Source organism: Lontra canadensis, unplaced genomic scaffold, assembly GCF_010015895.1.
Source record: "Lontra canadensis isolate GAN:19392208 unplaced genomic scaffold, GSC_riverotter_1.0 scaffold24, whole genome shotgun sequence".
Taxonomy (NCBI): domain Eukaryota; kingdom Metazoa; phylum Chordata; class Mammalia; order Carnivora; family Mustelidae; genus Lontra; species Lontra canadensis.
In genome coordinates this window covers 11,824,002-11,836,867 of record NW_022631018.1, presented here as the reverse complement: position 1 = coordinate 11,836,867, position 12,866 = coordinate 11,824,002, and the positions used below count along the sequence as shown (strand labels likewise).

Here is a 12,866-nt window from a genome sequence, read left to right as displayed (position 1 = left end):
TACTAATTGTTGTGGAAAAAATTTTACACAGTTTATGAGAGAATTTAACTGAAGTACGATGTCCTTGCTATCATTATATGATCAATCAGAAAATATATTAGTGTTTGGATGAAATATTTCTACATGGAATTTTTTTCCAAGATGTTTTTCTTCACATGTCAATGGAAGTTTCCTTGTGCCAGTACCACAGTCTTACATACTCTAGATTAAGAAGTTTCAGTATCTGGTATTGTAATTCCTCCAGCTTCCTTCCTCTCCTCCTCTGTTCTTGGCCCTTGATATTTTCATATAATTTTACACTGAATGTTTCAGTTTCAGAAATACTCTTAAAAATCCACACCCATACATCTGCTTGAATTTTGATTAGGATTGCACTGAAATAGGAGATTTATTTGTAGATAATTGATACCTTAATGATACTGAGTCAGCCAGTTGATAAAGGAATGTGGTATTCTTTGTTATTTTAATTAGAATTGTTAAATTTTATTTTCTAGTTGTTTTTTGCTAGTAATTAGAAATATCGTGGAATTTTGTTTGCCTTCATACCTAGCAACCTGGTTGATTTTACTTTTCAATTATGAATTGTGTTGGATTTTAAGAAAATGTTTTATCAGCATCTTTTAAGACCCTTAAGGCTTTTCCCCTTTACTCTGTTAATGTGTTGAATTATAACGATTTAGTTTCAAATGTTAAACTAACCTTGCATTTCTAAGATAAGCCCAACCTTGTATTATCTTTATGTCTCATTGCATTTAGCTTACTCTGTGTGTGTGTGTGTGTGTGTGTGTGTGTGTGTGTGTGTGTGTGTCTGTGTTCAGATTCTTGAAGAGAAACTGGCCTGTAATTTTCCTACTTAAAATACCAATCAGGGGTGCCTGGGTGGCTCAGTGGGTTAAAGCCTCTGCCTTCGGCTCAGGTCATGATCCCAGGGTCCTGGGATCGAGCCCCACATCAGGCTCTCTGTTCATCGGAGAGTTGGCTTCCTCCTCTCTCTCTGCCTGCCTCTCTGCCTACTTGTGATCTCTGTCTATCAAATAAATAAATAAAACCTAAAAAAAAATAATAAAATACCAATCAGATTTTGGGATTTTGGTTTTGCTGGCCTCTCTTATTGTTCTCTGGAAGAGTTTGGGAAGATTGTTATTATTTCTTCCTTAAATGTGTAGAAGATTCCACTTGTGAAACCATTGGGCCTGGAGGTTGCCAATAAGACAGTTTTAATTTCTTTAGTGGAAATCAGATTGGATTTTCTATCTATATGTTAGTTTTGCTGAGTTCACCCATGTCATCTAATTTTTCACAGTTATTACTATACTTATTTTTACCTCTCATTTTTTCATTTTTCATGCTAGAGCTTTATCAGTTTTATTTTTTCAATGAATTAACCTTTGCCTTTTGAATTTTTCTATTGTATATTTGTTTGTTTCAGTAATTGCTGCTTTTAATATTTTCTTCCTTTTATTCTCTTTTTTTTTTTCTTAAGATTTTATTCATTTATTAGAGAGAGAGTAGAAGGCAGACGCTTAACCAACTGAGCCACCCCGGCACCCCTTTTTTCTTTTCCTTCTTTTCCTTTCGCGGGAGCATGAGCAGGGTAAGGGCAGAGGGAGAAGTGGGCTGTACTCTCTTGTTTGAAGTTGCTATTCTTTTATAACTTTTAGAGATAGATAATTAGACATTGATATCTAGCCCTTCTTTTCAAATGTGTGTTTAAGGCTGTACGATTTCCTCTAGGCAGCTTTATCTACAGCTGATAAGTTTTGATATGTCATATTTTCTTTGTTATTTTGCTCAAAATACAGTGTGTTTCTAATGTGATTTCAAATTTCCATTGTGTTTTCTTTCTTTTTATCTATTAACTTAGAAGTTTGTTGTTCAATTTCTAAATACTTGGAGGGTTTTCTAAGTGTATTTCCGTTACTGAGTTGCAGTGTAATTCCCTAACAGTCTCTGTGCGTGATTTCAGTCTTTTGAAATTTGCTGTGCATTGTTATACAAATATTAGGTTAAAATCATTAACCTTGTTCAAATCTTCCACATCCTTACTTTATTTTCTCTGCTTGATTTGTCATTTCCTGATAGAGGATTTGTTTAGTCTTTATTTCTTTTATTTTTCACTGATAACAAATATAAAGTTATTGTATCTTCCTGGTGATTAACTCTTTTAATCATAATAGAATGATCCTTGTTGTCTCTAAATAATGCTCTTTGAAATTTTCCTTAATTTGATGTGACTAGAATGATTCTGGGTCTTTTTATTAGTATTTTCATTAAATATCTTATTCCATCCTTAGAATTTTAGCTTTCTATAATCTTATGGTATGTTTACTGTTCAGTAGAATATAGGTTTTATTTGTTTGTTTGTTTGTTTTTTTAAGGGAACTCTACCCCCAGGTTAGGGCTTGAACTCATGACCCCCAAGATCAAGAATCACATTCTCTACTTTGTTTTTTAAGATTTTATTTATTTATTTGACAGATCACAAGTAGGCAGGGAGGCAGGCAGAGAGAGAGGGGGAAGCAGGCTCCTTGCTGAGCAGAGAGCCCCATGCGGGGCTTGATCCTAGGACCCTGAGATCATGACCTGAGCCAAAGGCAGAGGCTTAACCCACTGAGCCACCCAGGCTCCCCTTTGTTTTTGTTTTAGCTTTTTTTTTTTTTTAAGATTTTATTACTTATTAAGAATCCCATTCCCTACTGACTGAGCCAGCCAGGTTCCCCAGTTTTATTTTTTAATCCAGTCTGATAATCTCATCTTTTAATTGAAGTATATAGTCATTTGACTATATGTAATGGAATTATTTATTACTATTTGTTTTCTATTTATCTTGCCCATTCTGTATTACATATTTAATTCCTGGTAATGGAGAATTTTAAATTATTCTCTCCCTCATTTATTAATTTCTTAGTTTAACTTTTCATTTGGTTTCTCTAGAGATTGCCATGCGTAGTCTTGGCAAATTTGTATTTTGCTAATTCTGATTTATCTGACTTAAACCTTTTTGGGTCATTGCTGTTGTGTCTTCAGTAGTACATATATTTAAAACCTCCAAACTACTGGTTCAGTTCCTTTAGATGTGCGCATACATTCACATTTTTCTCTTGCTCTTTATAGTGACAGACTCCCCTTTGGTAACATTTTCATTTTGACTTAAAAATTCCTTTTATTATTTCATCCTGCCTGATGATAAACTGTCTGCTTTTATTTGTCTGAAAATACATTTATTTTGAGGTCTTAAACTTTTTTAAAAATTGAGTTCTGTGCACACTTGACTCAATGGATTTTTACATTTGCATATACTCGTGTAAGCATTACGTACAATAGGCACCCACTGCCACCTCTCTGTGAGTAAGCACCTCCATATTAATTATTTCTGCCGACTTTATCACTGTGGATTTATTTTGCCTGTTTTTGAATTATTTATTAATGGAATTATATAGTACATACTCTTGTTTCTGGCTTTTTGCTCAACGTTATACTTGTGTGATTCATCTTTGTATTAGTTCACAGTATTCCTTTGTATAAATATACCACAAGTTAGTTATTCATACTAATGTTGGTGGGTATTCAAGTTGTTTATAGTTTTTGGCCATGTTAGTGTTGCTATGAACATTCTTGTACGTGTCTTTTGGGAGACAGAGACACTCATTTGTGTTTCATATAAACTTGCTGGGTCATTGGATAGGCCTGCTCAGCTTTGGTAGATAATGCCAGAAAATTTCCCAAGTGGTCACCAGTTTGCTAATTTTTACCAAAAAACCCACCAACAGAGAAGGCTCCAGTTGCTCACAACCTCACCAACACTTGGTTATTTATTTGTTTTTAAAATTTTAGCAATTTTTTTGGAGTAGTAATATTGGATTACAATTTCATTTTATATTTTCTCTTAAGTCTTTAACTTATACCCATTTTCACATCACTGTACATAACTTAGATTTTGTGTGTGTGTGTGTGAAGTGCATATTCAGATGTTAGATTGGGAGTGGGTGGGGGATTGAGAGTGGGTTGTCTGACTTACTGATATATTCTGGGTACAGGTGCTTTGTTGGAGATAATGTATGTGTATGTGTGTGTATTAAATAAAATATCTCTTCCTTTCTGTGGCTTGGCTTTTCCCTCTCCATATAGATCTTTTATTGAAGAGAAGTTCTTAGATTTAGTAAACTCCAGTTAATTAAACTTCTTTATTATTAGTCCTTTTGTGTTCCTTTAAAGAAGGTTTTTTAAACTTCCAAGGTCATGAAGATATTTTCCCGTGCTATATTCTATAATCTTAAAAAAAATTTTATATTTTAGACTGTTTTCCATCAGATTTATAATTTTGTGTTTCTTGAGGTATAGGTCAAGGCTCATTTTATTCTTTGTAGGTTTTAAACATTTATGAGTGTTTGATTTTTCAGATGAGCTTTAATAGAATTGTTTTCTAACTTTGTACTAGAATAGAAATGCAATTGATTTTTGTATATTCATACTGTATTTAAGGATCTTGATATATTCACTTATTCTAGATTATATGTAAGTTTTTGAATTTTTCATAATTGTATTTCCAAATAATGGCAGCTTTTTTTTTTCCTTTCTGAACTTTATGCCTTTTATTTCTTATTCTTATATTACTGCAATGGAGAAAATCTTCCATAAAATGTTGAATTCAAGTGGTGAAAATAGAATTTTTGTCTGGTTTGTGATTTTAGGGTGAATTATTCAGTATTTTACTATTGCATTTGAAGTTTGCTGCAGATTTTTTGTTTGTATTGTTAGTCTTTTTTAGGCTAAGGTAGTTTTCCTTCTAGTCCTAGTCTCTTGAGAGTTTTTGCCATGCATAGAAGTTAACCTTTATCAAAAGTTTTTCTATATGTGTTTTGTTAATATGATTTAACTTCTATATTTGGTTACTGTGGGGATTATATTGGTTAGTTTTTGAATGTACCAATACTACATTAGTATATAAATCCAGTTGTTCCGTGTATCATTTTAATATATATAGTTTGGTTTAATTGGCTTATATTTTGTTTAGCAGTTTTTTGTTTACATGTATGAGAAAGATTGGCTTTTAATTTACCTATTCTATTTATTTTTTTATATTCTGGAATGATATGCTTAGGTCATAGGACAATTTGGGAAGTGTTCTTGGTTTCTTAGTTTTTGAAAGTTTGTATAAGATTAAATTTCTTGGAAACTAGTTAAGCCACTGGGAGTGTGATTTCTTTCTTTCTTTCTTTGTTTCTTTTTTTTTTTGTTGTTGTTGTTGTCTCTCCTTTTGAGGTAAATTTTATGTATGTTGAAATACACTTATTGTGTATATGTATGATGTGAGTTTTGACAAATAGATTCACTCTTATTGAAGATATAGAACTTTTCCATCTCCCTAAGAAGTGGCAACCACTGTTCTAAATTATAACTGTGGCTTAGTTTTGGATTTTTGAAAATTTCATGTAAATGGAATCCTACCATATGTACTTTTCAGGGTACAATTTCTTTTGCTCAGAATACGTTTGTGAGATCCATTGTTGTGATTGAATGTATGAATATTCCCTTTTTTGTTGCTGATTAGCATATTATTTTATTAATATACTACAATTTATCCATTCTTATGTTGAGCGTTTGGGCTGTTTTTAGTTTTTGGGTATTAGGGATAAAATTGATACGCATATTATTGTACAAGTATGTATGGCAATACATTTATATTTTCCTTGTGTAATATTACTGGAACAGCTCTGCTAATGGTAGGTAAATGTTTAAATTTAAAAGAAACTGGCAATTTTTTTCTAATTGGGTTGTACCAATTTATATTCCTGCCATGTTCGATGGGTCTCACCAATACATTCTCATTGTTAGTCTAGTGAGGGTGTAATAGTATCTCATGGTCTTAAATTGCATTGTTATTTGGATTTGTGTTGTGTATCAACATAATAATGTGTTTTTGTGGCTTATTCACCATTCTTCTCTCTTCTTTGTGAAGTATATGTTCAAATATTTTGTTCATTTTAAAAAATTGAAGTATTTGTATTTTCATTATTGTAGGAATTTATTATATTTTATATTTATAAGAGTCCTTTGTCAGATACATGTTTTGTCAATATTTTCTCACAGGCTGTGTGGCTTGCTTATTAATTTTCTTAAGAAATGTTTCCTTATGAGCAGAAGTTTTAAATTTTGATGATATAATTGAAAATTTTTTCTCTCATTGTTGTTATTTTTTTTTTTTATTCTAAGAAATTCTTGTTCATAGCTAGGTCACAAAGGTATTTATGCTTTTCCCATTAAAGCTTTATAGTTTTACCTTTTTTGTTTGGATTGGTGATCCATTTCCCGCATTTCCCAATTCCATTTCAAATTAATTTATGTATGATGTCAGATAGGCATTGAGGTTCATTTATTTCCCAATGGATTTCCAGTTGTTTTAACACCATTTGTTGAAAAGGCTGTTTTCCGTCTATTGAATTACTTCTGCACCTTTGTTTAAAAAAAAAAAAAAAAATCAGTTGACCGTAGAAGCCTGGACCTTTTTCTGCTCTTTCTATTCTATTTCATTGGTCTCTTTGTCTTTCCCTATGCCAGTTCCATACTAGCTTAATTTTTTATACTTTTGCTTTATACTGTAAAGTTGAGAGCATGTAGTGAAGTCTGAGTGCAAATCTTTCTACCAGGTTCTTTTTCAAAGTCGTTTTAACTCTTCTAGAACTGTTGGATTATTGCATAAATTTTGGAATCCATGTCCGCTTCCATAAAAGCCTACTGGTTTTGAAAATGAATTTGCATCAATTATAGATTAGTTTTGGTAGGACTGACACATTAACAATGTTGGGTCTACTAGTTAGTCCATAAATAATGTTATTTCTCTCTACTTTTTTTTTTTTTAAAGAGAAACAGGGAGAGCATCTGTGAGCTGAGGGGGGGGTGGATGTGCAGAGGCGTAGAGGGAGAATTTTTTTTTCCTTTAATATTATTTATTTACTTATTTGACAGAGAGAGACACAGTGAGAGAGAGAAGACAGCAGGGGGAGTGGGGGAGGGAATAGCAGACTCCCCTGCTGAGTAGGGAGCTCGATGCGGGCCTGATCCCAGGACTCTGGGATCATGACTTGAGCCAAAGGCGGATGCTTAAAGACTAAGCCATCCAGGTGCCCTGGGAGAGAGAGAGAATCTTAAACAGGTTCCACACTCAGTGCAGAGCCTGATGTGGGGCTTGATCTCATGACCCTGAGATCATGATCTGAGCCAAAATCAGGAGTCAAATGCTCAATGACTGAGCCACCAAAGTGCCCCTCTCTTTGTTTTTTTAAAGTGTATTTTTAATTTTTCTCAAGAATGTTTTATAATTTGTGAATTAGTTTTGTTCATTCTTTTAATTAAATGTATTCCTAAATCTATTATGTTTTTTGGTGCTATGGTAGATGACACTAAAATTTTTTATGTTCAGATAGCATGCTGCTAGTATGTAGATACATCACTGATTTTTGTATCTAATATTATTTCCTAAATTCACTTATTTTTAAATAGTTTTTTGTTATTTTAGTTGTTGCTTTCTTAGATTTTCTTTGTAAACGATCATATCATCTGAGAATAGGGACAATTTCCTTTTTACTTTACAGGCTTTATACCTTCTATTTCTTTATCTTACTGTACTAGTTTGGACGTGTAGTACAATATTGAATAGATGACAGGAGGATAGGCATCCTTAGCTTATTCCTGAGCATTGGGAGACAGGACTCAGTGTTTCAGTGTTTGTGTAGGTGCCTTTTATCTTTTTGAAGCTACTATCTTCTATTACTGGTTTGCTGAGAATTAAAAAAATTTCATCACTAATGGGTGCTGAATTTTGTCATATGCTTTTTGGGCATTTACTGAAATAATCATATAGATTTGCCCTTTGATTCTGGTAATATGGTGAGTCACTTAGACTTTTTAAAAATAGAATTTATTTTTTAGAGCATTTTTATAGCAAAATTTATACCAAAATTGAGTGGCAAGTACAGGGAGTTCCCATATCCCCCAGAGCCCGACTTGTGCTCAGCCTCTTCCACCGTTGACATTCTGCATTCTAGTGATGCACGTGCTGTAGTCTGTGAGTCTGCACAGACACAGTGCTATCAGCCGAAGTCCACAGTTTACACTGGGGGTCACTGTTGGTGGTTCACAGTGTATGGGTTTGAACCAATGTATAATGGTACATATCCATCCTTACAATATCACACAGAATTGTTTCACTGCCTTAAAAATCCTCTGTGCTCTGTTTATCATTCCACCCTTCCTTTGTCTTCTGGCTGTCCCTCATCTTTTTACTGTCTCCACAGTTTTGCCTTTTCCAGAATGTCCTGTAGTTGGAACATATAGGAAGGTAGCCTTTCAGATTGGCTTCTTCCATGTAGTAATGTTCATTTGCATTTCTCTTATGTCTTTTCATGGCTTTTGATAGCTCATTTCTTTTTAGTGTTGGATAATACACCATTGTCTAAACATGCCTCTGGTTTTATTTATCCATGTACCTACTGAAAGATATCTTGGTTGCTTCAACTTTTGGCAGTTATGAATTAATCTGCCATAAGTACCTATGAGGAGATTGTTGGGTGGACATAAATTTTCACTTCCTTTGGGGAAATACCAAGGAGCATGATTGCTGGATGGAATGGTAAGAGTACTGTTACAGTTTTTTAAGAAACTACCAAAATGTCTTACTATGTGGCTGGTACCATTTTGCATTTGACTAGCAATGAATGAGAGTTCCTGTTGCTCCACATCCTTATCAGCCTTTGGCGTTTTCAGTGTTTTAAATTTTGGCCATTTTAATAGGTGTGTAGTTGTAGCTCATGGTTATTTTAACCTGCAGTTCCCTAGGTGATGTTGAGCATATTTTCATATGCTTTTTGCCATCTGTGTATCTTCTTGGGTGAGGTGTCTGTTAGGATCTTTGGCCCATTTTTTTAATGGGGTGGTTTGTTTTCTTAATGTTGATTTTTAAGAGTTCTTTGTTTGTTTTAGATAATTGTCCTTTATCAGATGCGTCTTTTGCAAATACTTCCTCTCAGGTTTGTCTTCTCATTCTTGTGACAGTATCTGTCATAGAGCAGAAGTTTTTAATTTTGGTGAAGTCGAATTTATCAGTTATTTCTTTCATGGATTCTGCCTTTGGTAAATGATTGATTTTTCAAATGTTAAACTAATCTCTGGGATAAATTCCAGTTGGTCATGACTTACTGTCCTTTTGAGATATTGCTCTATTCAGTAGTTCCTTTGTGTTTTCTTAGCTATTTTCATATCTATAATTAATGGAGAATGTTTACCTATGATTTATTTTTTATAATGTTGATGTCAATTTTTGACGTTAGTTTTATGCTGGACTTACAAAATGAACTGGCGGAGGATTTGCCTTTCTTTCTTTCTTTCTTTCTTTTTTTTTTTAATATTTTGTGTATATTTGGTATTTTTTCCCCTTAAGTGTTGGATAAAATTTACCAGTAAAACCTTCTGAACTTGGGTTTTTTGTGGGCATATAATTGTACTAATTTAGTTTCTTGATGGTTATAGAACTATTCAGATTTTCTATTTTATATTGTGTCAGCTTCAGTAAATTTTATTTTTCATGAAATTTGTTTATTTCATTTACGTTTTCAAATGTAAAGTTGCTCATAATATCCCTTTATTATTTTTTTGATGTCTGTGGAATATGAGGTAATACTCCATCTTTCATTGCTGATACTTAGGCTTTTTTCCTCTCATTCTTTGTTAGTCATGTTAGAGGTTGTTCAGTGTTACTAATTTTGAACAAATCTACTTTAGGTTTATGGATTGTCTGTATTTTCGTCACTTATAAAAAAAGATTTATTTTAGAGAGAGTGCATGTGAGAAGGGAGAGGGACAGAGGAGGGTGGAGAGGGAGAGGGAAAGGAGAGAATCTCAAGCAGACTCTGGGCTGAGTGTGGAGCCCAATGCAGGGCTGGATCTCACAACCCTGAGATCATGACCTGAGCCAAAAACCAAGAGTTAACTGGCTGAGCCCCGCCAAGGTGCCCCTATTTTTGTCACTTTTTAACATAATTTTTTTTCTTTGTTTCTTTTATAATGCTTTCTTTGGATTTGATTTGCTCATCTTTTTTCTAGCCTCTCAAAAACTTAAACTTAGATCTTTCATTCTTTTCCATTCCAATTTAAGCGTTAAAACTATAAATTTCTCTCTGAGCAGGGTTAGGTGTATCCCACAGATTTGGATGTTACATTTTCATTATCATTCATATCAAAAAACTATCTGACTTTCTCTTTGATATCTTCTTTGATTAGTCATTAAATATAACATTTACTTTTAATAATTTTGGGATTAAATGGGTTATTTTACTGTTACTGATGTCCAAATTATGTTTATTATGGTTAGACATCATACTCTTAAGTTTTCAGTACTTTGGAGATTTATTCAAACTTGTTTTATGGTCAAAATATGGCTTATCGTTATGAACACTCCATATGTACTTGAAAATAATTTTTATTGTATGTTTGTTGATTATATGCTTTTATGAATGTCAGGTCAAGGTGGTTGATGCTGTCAATAAAATCTTCCATACTTTGGTGAGTTTTGTTTAGTTCATTTGAGAAAGGAATATTAGAATCTTCAAATATAATTGTGGGTATGTCTGTTCCTCCTCCTCATGCATTTTGAAACTCATAAAAGGTGCATACAATTTCTCAATTTTTGTGTATTTCTGATACATCAACTTTTTTTTATCATTATGGAGTGTTTCCTTTTTTGTAAGGTAGTATGTCTGTCTGATAGTCTAGTTTGTTTCATATTAATATAGTCACCTTTTTTTTTTAAAAAAGATTTTATTTATTTATTTGACAGAGAGAGATCACAAGTAGGCAGAGGCAGGCAGAGAGAGAGGAGGAAGCAGGCTCCCTGCTGAGCAGAGAGCCCAATGTAGGGCTCGATCCTAGGACACTGGGATTATGACCGGAGCCTAAGGCAGATGCTTAACCATCTGAGCCACCCAGGCGTCCCCTCTTGCTCTCTTTCTGCCTTTTTTGGGATTACTTGAATATTTTTTAATGTTCTCTTTTGATTTCTGTATTGACTTCTTTGCTAAACAATCTCTGCATTATTTTCATAATAGTTGTTCTTGAATATGGGGTCCTTTTTTTCCCCATTCCAAGAACTTAGCATCTTTTAAGTGTCACAACAGTCTTATTTTTACAGAAATGTCAGTGTCAGTCAGTTTTCTTGTTGATAATTTTGCTCTCTTTCTTCTACCTTTCTACTACTGCATAAACTAGAAGGTGAAGTAACATAAATTGCCCAGAATTAGGGTCAAACAAAAATGAATTGGAATGACCCAGACATGCACACATATAATTTTTGCCAAAAAGCCTGTATCAATTAGGTGTAAGAATTAAAAAGGAAGAGTTAGAACTTCAGTTTGGAAATATATTCTGATATATCTAAAAACTATATCTAAAAGCGCAAAGATAGGGCTAAAAGCTACTATAAAATTAAAGAGATAATTCCATAGTAATTATACATATACACAAGTTGTGAACTTTTATATGTATGAATAACTGCAGTTGGAAGTTAATGGAAGAGAAAAATTTACAATTGCCACATCATAAAAGTGTTAATTATTTATAAATTAATTAACAGATTAAATAATTCCAGTAATATGGTGATTACTAGGCTGGTTCTTAAGTTTATACAGGAAAATATTAAGAATCAACAGAAAATGCTTAAAAAATGGAGCGATGATAGACCTACTGTATATTAAAACGTGTTATAAAGCCTCAAGAAATAGCACATGAATAAAAAGTCCAGAAATGGGCTCACTTACACATAGTAATTTAATGTCTGCTAAAGGCAGCCTCTCCAATTAGTGCAAAAGAGAAATTTTAATACATGGTCTTGAGACAACAGGATAGCCAGTTGGGTCCATTTGTGGATCCAGTTAAAATTCCTATTATATATTAGGACAAACTATGAATGGATCAGATATTCAAGTGTTAAAAATAAGACAAATAGAACATAAGTGTCCAAAATAGGTTGAACAAGCTATGGTATACCCACACAGTGGAACACTGTACACCTGCAATAAAGATCTGAGGTCGCCAGGATATATCGTAAAGTGGATAAAATAGGCTGCGGGTCAGGTCATGATCCCAGGGTCTTGGGATCAATCCCCAGGTTGGGCTCCCAGCTCAGTGGGGAGTCTGCTTCTCCCTTTCCCTCTGCCTGCCATACCCACTGCTCGTGCTCACTGTCTCTCAAATAAATAAAACCTTAAAAAAAATATGCTGCAGGATAGTGTATATATAGTAAGCTGTTTTTTGTTAAGAGGTAGAAATTGTACAATTCATACTTGTATTTTCATAAAGTAACATTTTACAGGGACAAGTGGGAAAGGTGTACAGGTAGACACTGACAGGAGTGGGGGTGACCCTTCTAGGTAGAAACATTTTTGTTTTGGTTTTTGAAGCATTTGCTTTTTATTGAATAATAAATTCTTTTTGAACTTATTCTCTATTTCATAAATCACTAGAAAGTCTTCCAGGTTAAGATGAATTAATCTCCAAGTTCTGCAAATAATTTAAGGAAGAAGTCCGTCTGAATGTAAACTTCCCCAGATAGAAAAGTGGGACCATTGCTCAGCCCATCTGATGAGGCTAGAATGAGCTTGTTTCTAAAACCTGACTGTTGAGTTGGAGGAGGGCACTATAGGAAAGAATGCTTGTGATTTGATTTCATCACAAATGTCAGGATAATGGTTATCTCTGGTGAAAAGGTGGAGGTATGTGGGTAGATTCTGGGCTACTGCAATGTTCTGTTTCTTGATCTCCATTTTACTTACATGTTGTTCATTTTAAAATTGTGTTTAACTCTACATTTTTTGGTC

The 12,866-nt window shown here is 33.5% G+C and overlaps 1 protein-coding gene across 21 annotated transcripts in view; it reads left to right on the top strand.

Annotated features, from left to right (window-relative positions):
* Positions 1-12,866, top strand: part of CDC42BPA (CDC42 binding protein kinase alpha) — a 324,447-nt gene that overhangs the window by 69,024 nt on the left and 242,557 nt on the right. The gene's annotated exons all lie outside the window — the stretch shown is intronic.